We start from the raw sequence: 18,224 nt of genomic DNA, 5'->3' as shown, positions 1-18,224 counted from the left end.
AAAACGCCATATCTGTTGCATGATTTGCTGGAACAAAAATAGAAAACGCCAACGAATTTTACTTTGTCGAACAAAATCCACGTTAAACGCCATCTGAGAAAGCTTTCAAAGCAGGTAACAGCTAACAATAAATCTTTGGAGTTTTAATTTGAAGGAGATTTATAACGTGAATAAGGAGGAAACGTATAAAAGGACAATCGTACCCCCGCATAACAATTAGGGCCCCCTGCCACGTGTTAGGCCAGGATCCGTTCTCACACTTTTTACCGTTCTCTCCTGAACCCGTTTCTATATATACATATATATATATGTGTGTGTATATATACAGGGGAAGGTTCATTTGAGAAGAAATTTAATGTAAGAAAAAGAAGAAAGGGCATATTAATAAAATACTTTTTCATTTATAACTCATATCATTAATTTTTTAACTCTTTAATTAATTAGTCAACTAATCATTAATTATCCTATATATAATCTACAAAACCTACACATATCAAAATTTTCCTACATATACCCTACACATTATAGAATTTTATCCTACACAGTCGAAATTTATCCTACACACCTCGAAATATATCCTATACAACTCATAATTTATCCTACACACCTAGTAATTTATTCTACACTTTAAATTAAGTTGCCTTTTTAATTTGGAAAAGGTATATATATTTTGAAAATGAGTTACAAATTTAATTTAGTTAGTTATTAAAGGGGAAGAATACAAATTAATGATTTTTGTAAGTTTACCAATATACCCTTACATTAAAATTAAATGCAAATATTAAATGAAGTAAAATGAAGAATTTTTATTGGTTGAAACTTCTTCTTTTTTCTTCTTACAAAAAAATTCTTCTCATTTTAACCCTCCACTATACATATATATATATATATATATATATATATATATATATATATATATATATATACATAGGGGAAGGTTTAAATGAAAACCACTAGTTATTGTGAAAACTCCAAAACTAATTAAAAAAAGCCAAAAAAACATACAAAATTTTTTTTTTTAATTTTTTTTTTGCAATCAAAATTTCGCAGGTTTTTTAATATAAAAAAAATTTCAAAAAAAAAAAATTTTTTTTGTGTAGTGCACATGTGTAATACTGCACATATGTATGTGTACTACACATGTGTATTATTACACATGTGCACTACACAAATTTTTTTTTTTTTTGAAAAAAAGTTTTTTTTATATATAAAAACTAGCGATTTTTATAAAAAAAATTGAAAAAAAAAAATATTTTGTGTGTTTTTTAGGCCTTTTTAGTTAGTTTTCGAGTTTTCACAATAAAAGTGGTTTTCATTTGAACCATCCCCTATATACATATATATATATATATATATACTATATTAATAAGCATATCCAAAGGACTTCTTAAGGTCATATAAATTTCCTTAAAACACCCCTAAAGCATGTTGTACAACCCTCTAAAGCACAATATAATTTACAATCTCAATTATGCCCTTCACTCAAAAACACACGGGTACACAATTAGGGTTTCTCATTCTCATAGCATTTTATCCGCCCCCATCGAGCTGCTTTCTCTCTAGGCGATTCAAAAGGAGATCTATGGTTTCTCTTGGCGATGCAAGATCTGGCTTTCTCAATGACACCAGATCAGCGTATCTCTCTCTATATGAAACCCAATCGACTGAGTTTGAAGGTGGTGAAGGGTTTGGATCTGCCAATCAGTGACGTATGAGCAAGGTATGGCCGCTATTCTACTCATTGTCTTTTTATCATGCTAAATGAAAGATTATTGTTGTTAGGGGGTGTTTGGAATGCCAATTGGTGATGTATGAGCAAGATTTCACAAGATCTAAAGATGGCGTGGTGTGTAGTGTTAAATCCGACGACTACGGTTCCGGTGGTATAATTCTCAAGCCGATCGGTGGCAATAGACACGAGTTCCGGTTTTAGATGGTGGTTGAGGTAGGTTCCGACAAACTGAGGTATGTCCGATGACCTCTTTTTTATTTGTTTAGGTCACAAGCTTCAGATCTCGAATTTGATTTTTTTCTTTTTGCTCTAAAGTTGCAGATCTAGGTTTCACCAGTTGGCGTAGGCGATACTACATCATCAAAATGGATGGTTTCTGAATGGAGCTCTTGTCTTTTTGCTCTCAGTTTGGATAACATCAATAATTCGGCCATTTTTTCTTCCACCTCTTGTCTTTTTTTTTTGAATTGAGAGGTAATGTTCCTCATTTGATAAATTTAGGCATGCTGTTTATCTTGCTTATAAACATGTAGTGTTTGGGTTCAGTAATCGTGTTACATCGTTTGTTTAATCCAATACGACACGTTTTGCCATGTTCACATAACTCAGGTGCTGATAGGTGTTAAGGGCTCGCTTCAACGGTTAAGCTATATAAAAATTGTGTTCTAATTTTTCAAGAGCTAACAAATGAATTTTGGAGGTAGTAAATCATTTCATACGTTAGGTAGTCAGAATTTTATATTGCTGGCCTTCACGGCCGCCTTCAGTATGCCTTTAATCAGCAGTTAGGTTTAACGGTAATAAATCATTTTCATATGGTTTTGCTATTAGGGTTAATGAACAAATGGTGAAAGGTAATTGGTTTGGTTTCGCTAGGTTATTGTTTTAAGTTTTGATGATTTCGTTTGCTGAATGAAGTAATCGTTGATTTGTATTCTAACTTGTTTATGTTCAGGGTTTATCAGTTTTAAGTCATTTACAACAACAGTATGGCTTCAGTTACTTTGAAAAAGAACTACCACTGTGTTAAGTCTTTGCAACAGTTTTACTCAGGCGGACCGTACGCGGTTTCTTCAGATGGATCATTCATTGCTTGTCATAGCTGTTAAATCCACCATTGAAGGGGATTCGGAGTCTTCAAATGCTTCCATTAAATCCACCATTGAAGGGGATTCGGAGTCTGTTACAGCTATTGCTCTTAGCCATGATGACAAATTCCTCTTTAGCGCCAGTCACAGCCGTCAAATTAGTATGTGGGATCTTTCTTCACTTAAAGGCTTGCATTCTTGGAAGGTAACTAAGTTTATATTTTTATTTGCTGGTATCTAAATGAGCCCATTTTGTTGCTTTTAACATTTATTTAATTTTTTGTTGAGTTATGCAGGGTGGTCATCAGGGTCCAATAATGGCGATGATACGTCACGCTTACGGTGAAAGTGAATTGCAAGGGCATTTCTGTACACATTCCTTTAAGGGTCATAAAGGGGTTGTGACAAGTGTTATTTTTCATCCTGACCCAACTTGTTGGCTGGTACGGTTTCATGATTTACACCCATATGCTATCAGTAAATAGTGTATTGTGATTATAACATCGTTTTTACTTTTAGCTTTATTCTGGATCTGATGACACAACTGTACGCGTTTGGGATGTGTTGCAACCTTAGAAAGACATCGTTCATATGTGACAACCGTTGCAATAACAGAAGATGGGGGAACCTTGTTGAGTGGTGGCAGAGATCAGGTATTTTTTTATTTATTAATTACTAATTATTAGCTGATGTTTTATTTGTTTTTGCTTTAGTTTGCAAGTATTGTACGGTTAACCCTTCATCTAATGTACCGATAACTTTAGGTTGTAAACATGTGGAACCTTCATGACTACAGCTGCACAAAGAGTATACCTACCAATGAAGCAATTGAAGCCGTATCTGTTATTGGCACCACAACTTCTTTTGCTTCGTGTCTGCAGAGCAACAAAACTGGGGACAAGTCAGCCGTTCAATTTCTCACTCTTGGCGAACATGGAATTGTACAGATTTGGAATTCCCATGGGTAAAAAATCGTATTGAAGTAAATCAGTAATACCATGCACGGTGTTTTGGAACTGAAAAGTAGTATTTGATCGCTCTGTTAGGAGCTTTTATAATAATTCTTATATTTTACTCTATTGTTGATTGATGTTGGTATTTATGTTTTTTTTAATTTCAGGTTGAAGATCTTGCTCGCCTGTCATTTCGGAATACTCCGGTTTATTGACGTAGATGATGGGAGGTCCAGGGTAAACGAATTAATTATTGTAGTTGTTTATGTTTATTTCGTTTATATGAGCTAAATGAAATGGGTCGGGTCGGGTCTGGTAGACTCTGTGCTCTTTCTGAGATAAGAATGCAGCCCAAATCGGCCCTTTCATAAATAAACATTTTAAAATCCGTCAACACTACTTTAAAAAATAATGACCTGAATTTTATATACCTTTCGGGCTTCTAAAATGTGAAAGGAAAAAATAACTGTTTTTTGGCGTTTGTGCAGATGATGGGAAAGTCAAAGTCTTTGTTTATAAAGGAATATAATCACAGATTATTTAACTGGTTGGTGGCCTTTTCGCTTGTAATGGTGACTGTGGGCTGTTTTGTCATAAAATTCATTTTGCTTGAAACCGGAGCGTGGATACTTTTTATATTTTTTGGAGACGTACACACGGATGTTTTGGTCACCTGAGTCTCTATATTACAATCCCGTTTGGCATGGCGTTATCTTGATGCCTTTAAAAAATAATAAAGAAAATACTATCTTTGGGGTAATAATTAACCCGTTCATTGTTTATATAAAGAAAATACTATCTTTGGAGTTATAGTTAACCCATTCATTGTTCATAAAATGTGCATGAGTTTGACTGTTTAGGGCTTGCCATTTGGCTAAACATGCTTTTGATGAGGTAAAAAGTTGATCTAGACTCCTTGAGTGAAGAGTCTTACAAGGACATCATCTTGATCATGAAGCTCTCGAGAGATAACCTCACCCTCTAGACCTCTGATTCGCAAGTACTTCATACGCTTCTCACATATATAAAGTACACAGTTATTTTGTTCGGTTGATTTGGTGATCATGCACATTTGACCCGTTTAGATATGAATGAGTCGATTTGGGTTGTATAACATTCCAATACTGTCAAAACGGGCCAGATCCGAAAATTTTGCTATGATGGACACAGGCTGAAAGTCACCAAATGTCTATTTTTGACAAAAAGATATTCTAAATGTTGTTTAAAAGTTTTAGGTCAAAATCACAAGTTGAATTTGATTCTTAAACCCGAGTTCGGAATTCAATACTTCGTAACTCGTTTAGAATTCAAAACTGAATTTGAATTCTTAATTCACTTTCAATTCACTCGAAGAGTAAATTTGACTTTTGACTTCTGACTTGTTGGCATTTGACTTGCAAAACGTTGATGATTACAGAGCCAATAAACATATTTCATGGGAGCCGCCCCTGAATCGCTTACAGTGATTTGCCCGGTTGATGAAAAATCCCAGATGTACCACTTCTAAGGCCCTGGACTTTTACTACGCTTTGGGCACCCAAACTGGTTGAGCCGCCCCTGAATCGTTTATAGGTTCGTATCCCGTCTATTTTGTCAAAATTGGGTTTAGGTGGAGGGTTAGGGTTATATTGAGAATAATGGTAATCTATAAACTTCTAAGCATTTGAGTTGTCTATTAATGCTATACTGCTTATATTCTTTTGACTGCATGAAGATTTTTTTTTTCATGGGTTACATTTTAATTTTACTACTGCCGTGTTTGAATCTAAATACCATGTAATATTTGAAAAAATGTCTTTAATAGAGAAACAAGGGTATACAAAATGAGCAGATATTGAACGTTAAACCGGTAATTTTAGTCATTAATGTTCATGTTTAAAATATAGTGTGAAAAATTGAAATATAATAATTTCTTTTAATGAGTTAACATATGTTGCTTGTTATTGATGATCATAACAAGTGTCTTTGTAAAGTGTAATAGTTTGGTAAGACCAAAGAGAGTCCATTGGTCAACGGAACCAGCTCAAACCCAGTTATTTCAGAATTGCCTGTTTGATTTGTTAACCCGTCCTATTCATTTCCACGTTTGATTTATATTTTAACTTTCAGGCTGTAATGAAGGTTCTACCAGAACTAAATGGAAAACTGACAGGTGTGGCCTTTAACTTGTCAACTTGAGAAGAAGGCTTCTTATGAAAATGTTAAAGCTGCAGTCAAGTATGCACTATAAAACGGGTCGGTTTAAATAAAGACTTTCTCTAAAACAAGTTTTTCAAACAATATAAAAGGAAAGGACATTTCACTTGGCTTTCAATTATATATGTTTAGCATTTTTATGCAGGTTTCAAGCAACATATGATATCAATGACATAAACAAAGGAGCTGTGCTGATATTTATTTAGCGATGAAGCTTAAAATTAGACAATGTATGCATTAAAAGCACCATGACACAGATCTGTGTACTTTATAATATATATTTGCATAACTTGAGAGTTTACATCGACACAATTGGTAGACACATCTAGCTGTGCTTTGTAAGTCCATCTTCAATAATTGTCTTTTCGGGGACACAGATCTGTCTTTTCATTTGAACCTTCCAATATATATATATATATATATATATATATATATATATATATATATATATATATATATATATATATATATATATATATATATATATATATATATATATATAAACTGAATTTTTAAATTTAAAAAAAAAATCCCCTCGGTGCTTTTTGTTTTATATATATAATTATAGGGAAAAGATAAACAAAAACCCACCTTAGTTAAAAAAAACCTAGAAAACTTCATCTCCATCATCAATTTCATATGGTTAATTGTTAATATTAAAAAGGTACAAAAAATTACCTTTTTCAGAAAATGTTACAGTCTGACAAAAAGTGTAGCAACTGCATTGTTATATAAAAATCACATTGTAAAAAACGTAACGCGCTTTTTACGTATATTACAAAATAGAACTTCGTAAATTATAAGTTCTAAAATCTATACATTTCATATATTCTAAAAAACAATAAAAATGCGTAATAGGTAAGTTTAAAAAATGTAAACAGCTGAAAAAATGTAACACATTCTCTCTCCACTCATACAAGAAGTGTGTCAAAAAAAAAGTGTTGCAATAAAAAAGTGTAACAACTGGCAGCGTGATGTCCATCCATTTGGTGTTTAGAGTTTTTGTAATTCGCATGAGATTTCTCCCTATAATTCACACACACGCATATATGGCAATTATAGAAGAAATCTCTAATTGAGTAAATGAAACCAAACAAACTTAAATGGATTGACACAAATATGCCACGTGTTACACTTTCTGACGTAACAATTTTTCTGACATTGTAACACACTTTTGTGTTAGAGGAGAGAGAGTACATGTGTTACATTTTTCACCATTCATTTTTTGTAACTTCACCTGTTATTCACTTTTAATGGGTTCCCATAGATGTTTTACAGAAACTACGAAGTGTATAGATTTAGAACTTAGAATTTACGAAGTTTTATTTTTTGTAGTGCACATAAAAAATATATTACATTTTTATAGGGAGATTTTTGTGTAACAATTAGAGCTGTTACAACTTTTTGTTAGAGGAGAGAAAAGAGGAGAAAGAAACTATAAAAGTTGGGTACACTTTTTGAAGTCTATTACATTTCTGGAAAAAAAACAACTTTTTGTACTTAGAGCAATCACCACCGTTAATTAGTTCGTTGGATGATAGAGATGAAGTTTCCTTAACTCATTAAGGTTTTCTTTATATCAATCCTATATATCGAAGGGTTCATTGGGAAACACTAAAAAGTGAAGAACTGAGAACCATTCATTCAACGTGTCAAAAATTATTTTTTTTAAATCTATTTTGATGATTTTCCATATAAATACATTTAGAAGCCTTTTAATAAAATAATTCAACACTAAAAATATAAAATTTCACTATATTTAGTTTACAAAATTTATTTTTTGGAATAGTTTCTACGCATTTTTATATCCAAAGGCTCCGAAAATTTTTTTTGATAAAAAATAATTTTTAGCAATTTAAATTGAATTTTTAAGATATATTTAACATTCTAAATGCACTTTTCCATGGTTCCCCACATTTTTAGTGTTCCCCAATAAATCTCACACTATATATATGTATGTATGTATGTATGTGTGTGTGTGTGTGTGTATGTATGTATGTGTATGTATGTATGTATGTATGTATGTATGTATGTATGTATGTATGTATGTATGTATGTATGTATGTATGTATTTAAGATATATTTACCGACGCCCCAAGGAGTCGTAGTGATCGAGATAATTCAATAATAGCGGTGACCGAACAAGTTTACCGTGTTTGAAATCAAATAAGGGCTCAACGAAGTAAATCTGAACGTTTGTTCCAAACAAACATCATAGGATTTTTCAATTGAAAATGGAACACCAAAGAAATACTGCTTTCGATCGAACATGAAAAAGCAATGAATATCGCAAAACATTCGATCGATAATGAAAGAACCGTTGGGAGGTACACTAGAATATAACATGAATTTATGTACCATTATCTTAACACACGATTGGATTAAGACTGCTTTAATATGATAAATCAAAGTGGATTTAAAATAAATAATTAAATTCGTGCATGAGATGTGTAAACGAGATTAGCGAAAGCTTCAATTTAGTGAAAACGCCACGACAAGGTATCGTAACCAAAAAACGATTTAACGGAGTTGAAGGCCAAACAAGTCTACTACGACTCGGAACAAATGAAACACTAGTTAAAACTAATTTGAATATGATGTTTTCAATACATCATATGGTGCCTTGAATTAAATATGGGTAGCGGACAAGTTCAAATAATTGAACTTGGTTTAGGCGCAATTCAGCAATTAAATGCATGTATCGACAAGGAAATTTCGACATGGTTACAATGAAAACCATGTGCGTACTCGAAAAGAAGGTGTTTTCACAGAGTTCATTAACTCGATATCAATGAGTCAACACTTGTAATAATGCAGGTCATTCAGATCACAAAGCAAAAATTAGATATAACGAAATGATATTTGAACTTTTGATGAAAACGATAATTCGACGCGACGCCACATGCGTAACGAACAATGCATGTGTAACACATGAACTTATCGAGAAATGAAGCAAATGAGTGTTCGCTACTATGAAAGAAAATATCGTGATACAATGACCATTAAGAGGAGTAGAGGTGTAAAAATCTACTCACTAGATGCAAAAGTCAGAATTTCAATAAAAGAAAATAAGGACTTTACCTGGGGTTTCATGTGATGACCGGTTGTTAGGTGATATTACCATGGAAAGTCGAACATAGCGTTGTCACATCCCCGAAATCCACCATGCGGTGTATCACCGTTTGGAGGCGTGACATGACCAGGATCGAGCCACCAATCATATTGAACAACGTAATTAAGTAAATAAACCACCCACAATACAATTGGTGACCAAGAGAAACTAACCGACTCTAAGTTAACAGCGGAAGCATAAAACGTAAGTCCAAAACATAAGTTCCATAGTTCATAAGTTTAAAGTCCAAACGTAAGTTTAATAAGCATGGGACATAACAGTCCATATCCGACAACGACCTCCTCCTCGTGCAAGCTCCATAAGCATCTAACGACCTGTAAGGCATGTAACAACGAGTCAAAAACAAAGTTGAGTGAGTTCACAGTTGGTTGTTTAGTTTTTAAGTTGTTTCCGAAAACATGGTTTGTCTTTAGCTGGCTTACTTGCCGTGGGGGTTACCCCATAGTTGAAAATATGATTAACCAGTTCCTTCTTTATTACCCAAACCATATCCATGATCAGTGGGGGCTTCCCTATGTGAATTACTAGACCGTTACCATATCGACTACTAACGAAAGTAAGTTGTGCCCTACGTCGATGTCTATCATCATCGACAGTTTGCCATAGTCCATTAGTACACGCCCGTCCGACTGGCATGGTGTGAGGTTTGTTAAACCTAATAGCCTATTAACTAAGGATTGGCCTCGGCGATTAAGTTGATATAAAATGAGAGACTTAATGATAGAGTTTTGTCTAGTAAGTTTTAAGGTTGTTATCCTACCTATGGAGGATGGCGGTACATATGGAGGATGGCGGTACATATCCTACCCAAGGAGGATATGTAGGTTCCATTTTACTTCTTTAACCCATTCCCAACCACCGGGAATCCCATGCCTTAGAAAGTGCGTGAACTCACCTTGGTTTGCTCGGTTAGATTAATTACTCAAATAATCAGGAAATCAAGCACGTCCTAATAAGGTACAGATAACAATCAGTTTCTCATGCATAACACGTATCCTTCGTACGGTTTATCTACTCATTACTTCTATCAATTCTATGTCATGGCACTTTGTTAAGTTAGATTATTTTACCCTAAAATAATATAACTATCTCACGAAATAAACAAGTATCCACACAAGTGTTCTAGTATAAGATATATATTCTAAATATATATTTACCCCCTTTTTTATTTACAAAAACCAACCTCCGACACTTTGTATTTTGTTACAAAAATTATGGCGAAGTTTTTATTTGAAACTCAAGTTATAAAATATACTTGTAACGCTTGTTTAGAAAAATATTTTCTAAGTCTTGGGATTTTTAGAAAATTTCGCCAGAGTTTCCTTTGTAAACAGAGGTGTCCATGCTTATTAGCATAACATTTTCTTTTCAAGAATTCATCCAAACAAATCCTCGACCAACAATATAAAATCTTTACTTATCAATCTTGTTAAAAACAAGCATTAATTTCTACATCATGAACTTGAAAGTTTATAAAAATGTGTAGTAACTTACTAGTGTATTTAGTAAGTCTTGTACCCCTTTAAAGTGTGATTGCTTCTTTAAAAACTCCATTTTTAAAGAATATGGATCTTTACAACTTATGTTCATATTTTCTAAAAATGCTTCCTTATGTATTTTTCTTGTTATACATGTGCTTACCAAAATGATGTATATTTATGTAAGAACCAAGATTTAGTAAAACTTGCATTTTAACTTGGTTTCTTTAAAAATCATTCATAAATATTTAGATCTATCTGTTTAACAACTTACTTTGTTTATTACTTTTCAAGAAAACAAAGTTGTTCTTTCAAGTTCAAGACTTTAGTCAGGATGATCCATAACCTTTAACATGTTCATCCTCTCATCTTGCTAGATTATGTTTCTAATCATGATCTAGCAAGACTACATGATGATCAACACCATTTCCACAAACAAACAATAATCAACAAGCATATCAACACTAATATAACATGGTTTCTTCATGATTTAAGCTTATGTAAAGGTTTTATTCTTTTGATTCTTAGTGTTCTTCAAGCTTAACATCATGTATCCTACTTTAACCACTTCCATAAGATGTAAAATGAAGGGATTCAAGTTCTTACCACTAGCTCAAGGCTAAGGAAGTTCAAGAGATGAAACGTGGTGGTTAATAGCAAGTAGAGAAGGTCCTTCAACTTCCGAGAACACCAAGATTTGTTGTATAACCCTTAACACCTTTGTATGGCCTTAGAATGGTTGAAGAAGATTGAATGATGATGATGATGGTGGTGGTGGCTCACGGCCGTGACAAGAGGAGGAGGGAGAGAGAGTTTGAAGTGTGTTATGAAGAATGAGAATGATAGTTCAAGACTCATGGGTTTTCTTATAATCCTCCAACATATGAAGGACTAATGGATTGTATGTTTCATGGACCATTAACAAGATCAATTAAACAATTAAAAGAAATCAAGGGTGGGCCACCCTTGTCTAACCGTCCTCACAAGGGGGGGGGGGGGTTCTTGGTTAGGATGTAATGATAAGTTAAGTTAGTTTGGTTATAAACTAACGTTTAGTTAGTGTATTTTGTGTGTTATATCTTTATTGTATATGTTATGATGTTCGGGGACCGTAACTAGTTCAGAAAAATATAAACAATGCTTCTAGCATTATTTTGGTGTTTCGGGTAGTGTCCGGTTGTTCGGTTAGATACCGGTTCGTTAACGTGCTAAGTTATTCCGTTTAATGTCTTTTATTCAACTTTTTGTAACACTTGTAATTCCCAACACTCAGGAAAGCATACTGGACTATTTTGTAACTTTTCTGCACAAGACTAGTATGTTAACAAGCACATGTAAGTATGACACAGTAATTAGAAAGCAGTTAAGTAATTCAGCACAGTCATCAAGCACTTTAATTAACATAAATAAATCGTACGGATACATGAAATTTTGAGGGTTGTCACATTCTCCCCCTGTTAAGAGAATTTCGTCTCGAAATTTAGCACGTGGTTACTGAGGAAGCTAGTTAAGTTGCGTTGGTTTCCTGGTTTTCCTGGGGTGTCACATCATCCCCCCGTTGGTTTGGAATTTCGTACCGAAATTCTGCAGTAGCTTCAGCCTCAGTAGTGGTTGCACTTTTCTTAAATAGCTGGGGGTACTTGAGTTTCATTTGGTCTTCTGTTCCCAGGTATACTCTGGGCCATGACAGGAGTTCCAACGAAATCGAACAAGAGGTATTCTAGTATGCTTGAGAACCTTAACCTCTCGGTCAGTAATCTCTACTGGTTCCTCGACGAATCGCAGCTGGTCGTCGATAGTGAGCTCCTTGAGAGGAACTATGAGGGTCTCATCTGACAGACACTTCTTCAGATTCGACACATGGAAAACATTGTGAACTCCACTGAGTTCTGCCGGTAGATTCAGCTTATAAGCCACCTTGCCAATCTTCTCAATGATTTCGAACGATCCGACATAGCGCGGATTGAGTTTTCCTCATTTGCCAAAACAAACTACACCTTTCCAAGGTGAGACTTTGAGTAGCACTCGATCCCCAACCTGGAACTCGAGTGGTTTCCTGCGCTTATCAGCATAGCTCTTCTGGCGATCACGAGCTGCCGCCATTCGTTGTCGTATCTAGGCAATCCTCTCGGTTGTATCTACTACAAGTTATGGGCCAGTGATTTGACTGTCGCCAACCTCTGCCCAACAAAGAGGCGATCTGCACTTCCGTCCGTACAATGCCTCGAATGGAGCGGCCTGGATGCTGGTGTGGTAACTGTTGTTATACGAAAACTCCACTAATGGGAGGTGTTTTTCCCAGCCATTACCAAAGTCGATTACACATGCCCTAAGCATGTCTTCAAGGGTTTGGATGCTGTGTTCAGATTGCCCATCCGTCTGTGGATGATATGTCGTGCTCATGTCTAATCGAGAGCCAAAGGACTTGTGCATAGCTCGCCACAACTCAGATGTAAAACGTGAGTCACGATCCGAAATGATGGAGGTTGGCACTCTGTGCCTTGATACTACTTCCTTTAGGTAGACGTCTGCTAGAGTGGAAAATTTATCCGTTTCCTTGATAGCCAGAAAATGTGCAGACTTGGTCACTCGATCCATGATCACGCAAATGGTATCATTTCCGCGTTGAGATCTAGGCAGACCAGTAACGAAATCCACGTAAATTTGCTCCCATTTCCATTTCGGGATCTCTGGTTGTTGGAGTGGGCCCGATGGTTTCTGGTATTCGACCTTGACTCTAGCACAAGTCAAGCATTTACTGACGTAGGTTGCTATGTTGGCTTTTATACCAGGCCACCAGTATGTAGTCTTTAGGTCGTGGTACATCTTCATCCATCACAAGCTCGCGTAAGTTCCCGTAAAGTGGGACCCAGATGCGCCTTGTTACATAGTAGGCGCCGTCTTCCTTTTGTTCTAGCCGCTTCCTCGATCCTCGTAAGGACTCAGCCCTGATGTTCTCTGCTTTCAACGCTTCTACCTGAGCATCTCGTATTTGAGCGGGAAGGCTAGAGTGAATGGTAAGCTGTAACGCACGTACACGCTTAGGTATAGTATCCTTTCGACTGAGGGCGTCGACCACAACATTGGCTTTGCCCGGATGGTACTTGATCGCATATTCGTAATCATTCAAGAGCTCAATCCATCGACGTTGTCGCATGTTTAACTCCTTTTGCTTGAAGATATGCTTGAGACTCCCGTGATCGGTGTAAATGGTGCACTTGGTATCGTACAGGTAATGTCTCCATATCTTAAGTGCGAAAACAACTGCTCCCAATTCCAAGTCGTGCGTAGTGTAGTTTCTTTCGTAAACTTTAAGTTGGCGCGATGCGTAGGCAATGACCTTGTCACGTTGCATCAACACGCAACCAAGTCCATGGATGGAAGCATCGCAGTAAACTACAAAATCATCTGTGCCTTCAGGCAATGAGAGGATAGGCCTGCTACAAATTCTGTCTTTTAAGTGCTGAAATGCGGACTCCTGTGCATCATCCCAACGATAGGCGACACCCTTCTGGGACAGTGAAGTGAGAGGTTGCGCAATCTTTGAGAAATCCTTGATAAACCTTCTGTAATATCCTGCCAAACCCAAGAATTGGTGGATTTCTGTTGGTGTACGGGGTACATGCCAGTTCTTGATCAAGTCAACCTTGGATGGATCAACATGAATCCCATCCTTGTTTACCACATGGCCTAGAAAGTGGACTTCGCGAAGCCAGAAGTCACATTTCGAAAATTTGGCATACAACTGCTCGGTTCGAAGGAGTTCCAAGATAAGCCTCAGATGTTGTTCGTGTTCCTCCTGAGTCTTAGAATAGATCAGGATGTCGTCGATGAATACAATGACAAACTTATCCATGTAAGGCTTGCACACTCTGTTCATGAGATCCATGAAGACTGCAGGTGCATTTATCAATCCGAAAGGCATAACCAGGAACTCGTAATGTCCCTAATGATTCCTGAATGTTGTCTTAGAGATATCCTCGTCTCGGACTCTTAGTTGATGGTAGCCTGACCTCAGGTCAATCTTTGACTAGAAACTCGACCCTTGCAACTGGTCGAATAAGTCATCAATGCGTGGGAGAGGATAACGATTCTTCACGGTCACCTTGTTGAGTTCGCGGTAGTCAATACACATTCTGAAGGTACCGTCTTTCTTCTTCATGAATAACACTGGAGATCCCCCAAGGCGAAGAGCTAGGACGTATGAAACCCTTTTCCAATAGCTCTTGTAGTTGCGTGGACAGTTCTTCAAGTTCTGATGGAGCTAGACGATAAGGTGCTCGAGCTATGGGCGCTGCTCCAGGAGCTAGCTCGATTTGAAATTCGACTTGTCGATGAGGCGGAAGACTAGGTAATTCCTCAGGAAATACCTCAGGAAAATCACGTACAATAGGTATGTCTTCTATCTTCCTTTCTTCCGAGGATGTATCAGAAACGAGGGCTAGAATAGCAGTGTGGCCCTTTCGCAACCACTTCTGGGCCTTAAGGAAAGAGATGATGCCCACAACAGCACCACTCTTGTCGCCACGAATTACGAGGGGTACTTTACCAGAACGAGGGATGCGAACAATCTTCTCCTTGCAAAGAATTTCCGCTTGCTGATGAGATAACCAATCCATCCCAATAACAACGTCGAAACTACCTAGAACGATAGGAATAAGATCAATAGAGAAGGTCTGACCAGCTAGGACGAGGTTACAGCCCTTAACTACGTGTGTTGCTTCAAGACTTTTACCATTTGCTAGCTCTACCGTGTGTTTGGTGTTTAGAAGTGTTGGAGTGCGCTTAAGCATTTGGCTAACTTTTAAGGACACATAACTAGTATCGGCACCCGAATCAAATAAAACAGTAACAAAGAAGTCGTCCAGAAGAAAGTTACCCATCACAACATTGGGATCGTTCCTTGTAGCACCCTGACCAATCACGAAGGCACGACGTCGGGCGCCATTGCCATTATTGTTACCTCCGTTTTTGCCTCCATTGTTGCCTCCATTGTTGCCTCCATTGTTGCCTCCATTGTTGTTCCCGTTTCCTTGGGTATTGTTGTTCTGATTCTGGTTCAGCTGAAGACAGTTCCTCTTAAGGTGGCCTTCAGCACCACACTGAAAGCATCCTTTATTGCCCTGCTGTTGCTGCTGCTGGTGGTTCTGTGGAGCTGGTTGTTGTTGTTGTTGTTGTTGGTGATTCTGATTCGCAGGACGTGGGCTCCTGCAATTCTTGGCTTCATGACCCAACTTGTTACATCTCAGACAACGACCCTTGTGGCACGGCCTGCTATGGTGCAAATTACATCGGTTGCACTTAGGGTGATTCCCCTTGTACCCACCCTGACCTTGATTCCCAGAAGACTGCTGACCGGGGCTCCTGTACTCATCTGTCTTTCGTTGCTGGGACTGAGACTGAACTGAAGTAGAACCGTTGCCCGAATTTCCATACCACTTGTGCTTGTTATCATTGGGAGCATCAGAAGTGGTAGCGCTAATACGCTTGGGCAGCCTGTTCTGCTCAACTGCCTGATCAGTGAGACGATGAGCCAATCGGATGACTTGTTAAATGGTGCCAAGGTTAGCTGACGTTACGTGGCTCTGAATTTCTGGCACCAAACCCTTAAGGTACACCTCGATATGCTTGATAGGAGGATCCACCATAGTGGGACACAAGATGGCTAATTCGTTCGATCTCTTTGTGTATGCCTCGATTTCAGACCCCGTCATCTTCAAGTTGAAAAATTCCACCTCTAGCTTGTGGATGTCATCATGACTGCAGTACTCTTCTCTGATTAACTCCTTGAAGTCGTTCCATGGGGTGGCATTAGCAACCGTCAGCCCTAGCAGTTGAACCTATGCTTTCCACCAGGTTAACGCAACACCTTCAAGCATTCCAGTAGCAAATTTCACCCTACGATCTTCAGGGCATTCACACATATCAAAAACAGACTCGAGCTTCTCGAACCAGTGAAGAAGGCCTACAACTCCTTCTGTGCCACTGAAAGTACTAGGTCAGCAATCCATGAATGTTTTGAACGTGCACACAGGAGGTTGTGCAGGTTGACCTGTCGTGCGAGAATAAAAGACAAGGTTAAGCACAAGGGTTGGTTCGCGAAGGTAGGATCTAAACGTCCTAAGATGGGTTGATATGGCAGGTTATACCTCCTGCAGGGACAGCTGCGAGTACCTCATCCACTCGTTCATTGATCAAAGCCGTCAACTGGGCTTGAGGTAGGTTGATACCACCACGTCCTCCGCGTCCGTTCATGATCTTCACAACGAAGCAACGTAAGTGAGAAAAGTGTCTCGAAAGTGCGTAAGCATGGGACGACAGTAGAGAGTAAGCACACAAGGTTCAAATAGCAATTATCACGTTAATTAATGCACAGTGTGAACTATCTAACCAACAATATAACATAAATCATACCACCTATTACGTCGAGTCTTGCAGGTGTAGCGAAGCGTCGTTGTGGATCGTTGCGCACTGTACAGGTTATAGTCTGGTTTTGTCAAAAAGCTTTTCCCCTTTTAAAACCAAGTTCACTATAACCAATGGCTCTGATACCAATCTGTCACACCCCCAAAATCCACCATGCGGAGTATCACCATTTGGAGGCATGATAGGACCAGGATCGAGCCACCAATCATATTGAACAACGTAATTAAGTAAATAAACCAACCACAATACAATTGGTGACCAAGAGAAAGTAACCAACTCTAAGTTAACAGCGGAAGCATAAAACGTAAGTCCAAAACATAAGTTCCATTGTTCATAAGTTTAAAGTCCAAACGTAAGTTTAATAAGCATGGGACATAACAGTCCATATCCCACAACGACCTCCTCCTCGTGCAAGCTCCATAAGCATCTAACGACCTGTAAGGCATGTAACAACGAGTCAACAAAAAAGTTGAGTGAGTTCACGGTTGGCTGTTTAGTTTTTAAGTTGTTTCCGAAAACATGGTTTGTCTTTAGCTGGTTTACTTGCCGTGGGGGTTACCCCATAGTTGAAAATATGATTAACCAGTTCCTTCTTTATTACCCAAACCATATCCATGATCAGTGGGGGCTTCCCCATGTGAATTACTAGACCGTTACCATATCGACTACTAACGAATGTAAGTTGTGCCCTACGTCGATGTCTATCATCATCGACAGTTTGCCATAGTCCATTAGTACACGCCCGTCCGACTGGCATGGTGTGAGGTTTGTTAAAACTAATAGCGCTATTAACTAATAACCCGCTCGCCACAGGCCTCGGGGATTAAGTCGATATAAAATGAAGGACTTAATGATAGAGTTTTGTCTAGTAAGTTTTAAGGTTGTTGTCCTACCCAAGGAGGACGAACGTACGTATTCTACCCAAGGAGAATATGCAGGATTAATATTGGCATCCTACCTATGGAGGATGGCGGTACATAACCTACCCAAGGAGGATATGTAGGTTCCGTTTTAATTCTTTAACCCATTCCCAACCACCGGGAATCCCATGCCTTAGAAAGTGTGTGAACTCACCTTGGTTTGCTCGGTTAGATTAATTACTCAAATAATCAGGAAATCAAGCACGTCCTAATAAGGTACAGATAACAGTCAGTTTCTCATGCATAACACGTATCCAACGTACGGTTTATCTACTCATTATCATGGTACTTTGTTAAG

General features: G+C 37.6%; 2 long non-coding RNA genes across 11 annotated transcripts; both read left to right on the top strand.

Annotated features, from left to right (window-relative positions):
* Nucleotides 1-1,488: 1,488 nt before the first annotated feature.
* Nucleotides 1,489-3,599, top strand: LOC110918469. Its single transcript, XR_002581363.2, has 7 exons — nucleotides 1,489-1,720; nucleotides 1,783-1,965; nucleotides 2,048-2,206; nucleotides 2,688-3,025; nucleotides 3,117-3,263; nucleotides 3,340-3,473; nucleotides 3,585-3,599. It is a non-coding gene; the product is annotated as an uncharacterized LOC110918469 (long non-coding RNA).
* A 106-nt stretch (nucleotides 3,600-3,705) lies between these two features.
* Nucleotides 3,706-6,341, top strand: LOC110914382. Of its 10 annotated transcripts, XR_004885546.1 has the most exons (7): nucleotides 3,706-3,843; nucleotides 3,941-4,010; nucleotides 4,262-4,320; nucleotides 4,634-4,773; nucleotides 5,191-5,345; nucleotides 5,883-6,008; nucleotides 6,115-6,341. It is a non-coding gene; the product is annotated as an uncharacterized LOC110914382 (long non-coding RNA). The 10 variants fall into 10 exon arrangements; XR_004885545.1 differs by lacking the exon at nucleotides 4,262-4,320; XR_004885549.1 differs by lacking the exon at nucleotides 4,634-4,773.
* Nucleotides 6,342-18,224: the final 11,883 nt, after the last annotated feature.

This window comes from Helianthus annuus, chromosome 2, assembly GCF_002127325.2.
Source record: "Helianthus annuus cultivar XRQ/B chromosome 2, HanXRQr2.0-SUNRISE, whole genome shotgun sequence".
In the NCBI taxonomy this organism is placed as follows: Eukaryota; Viridiplantae; Streptophyta; class Magnoliopsida; order Asterales; family Asteraceae; genus Helianthus; species Helianthus annuus.
Note: the sequence above shows the minus strand (reverse complement) of the source record. Positions and strands in the feature narration are given on the sequence as shown.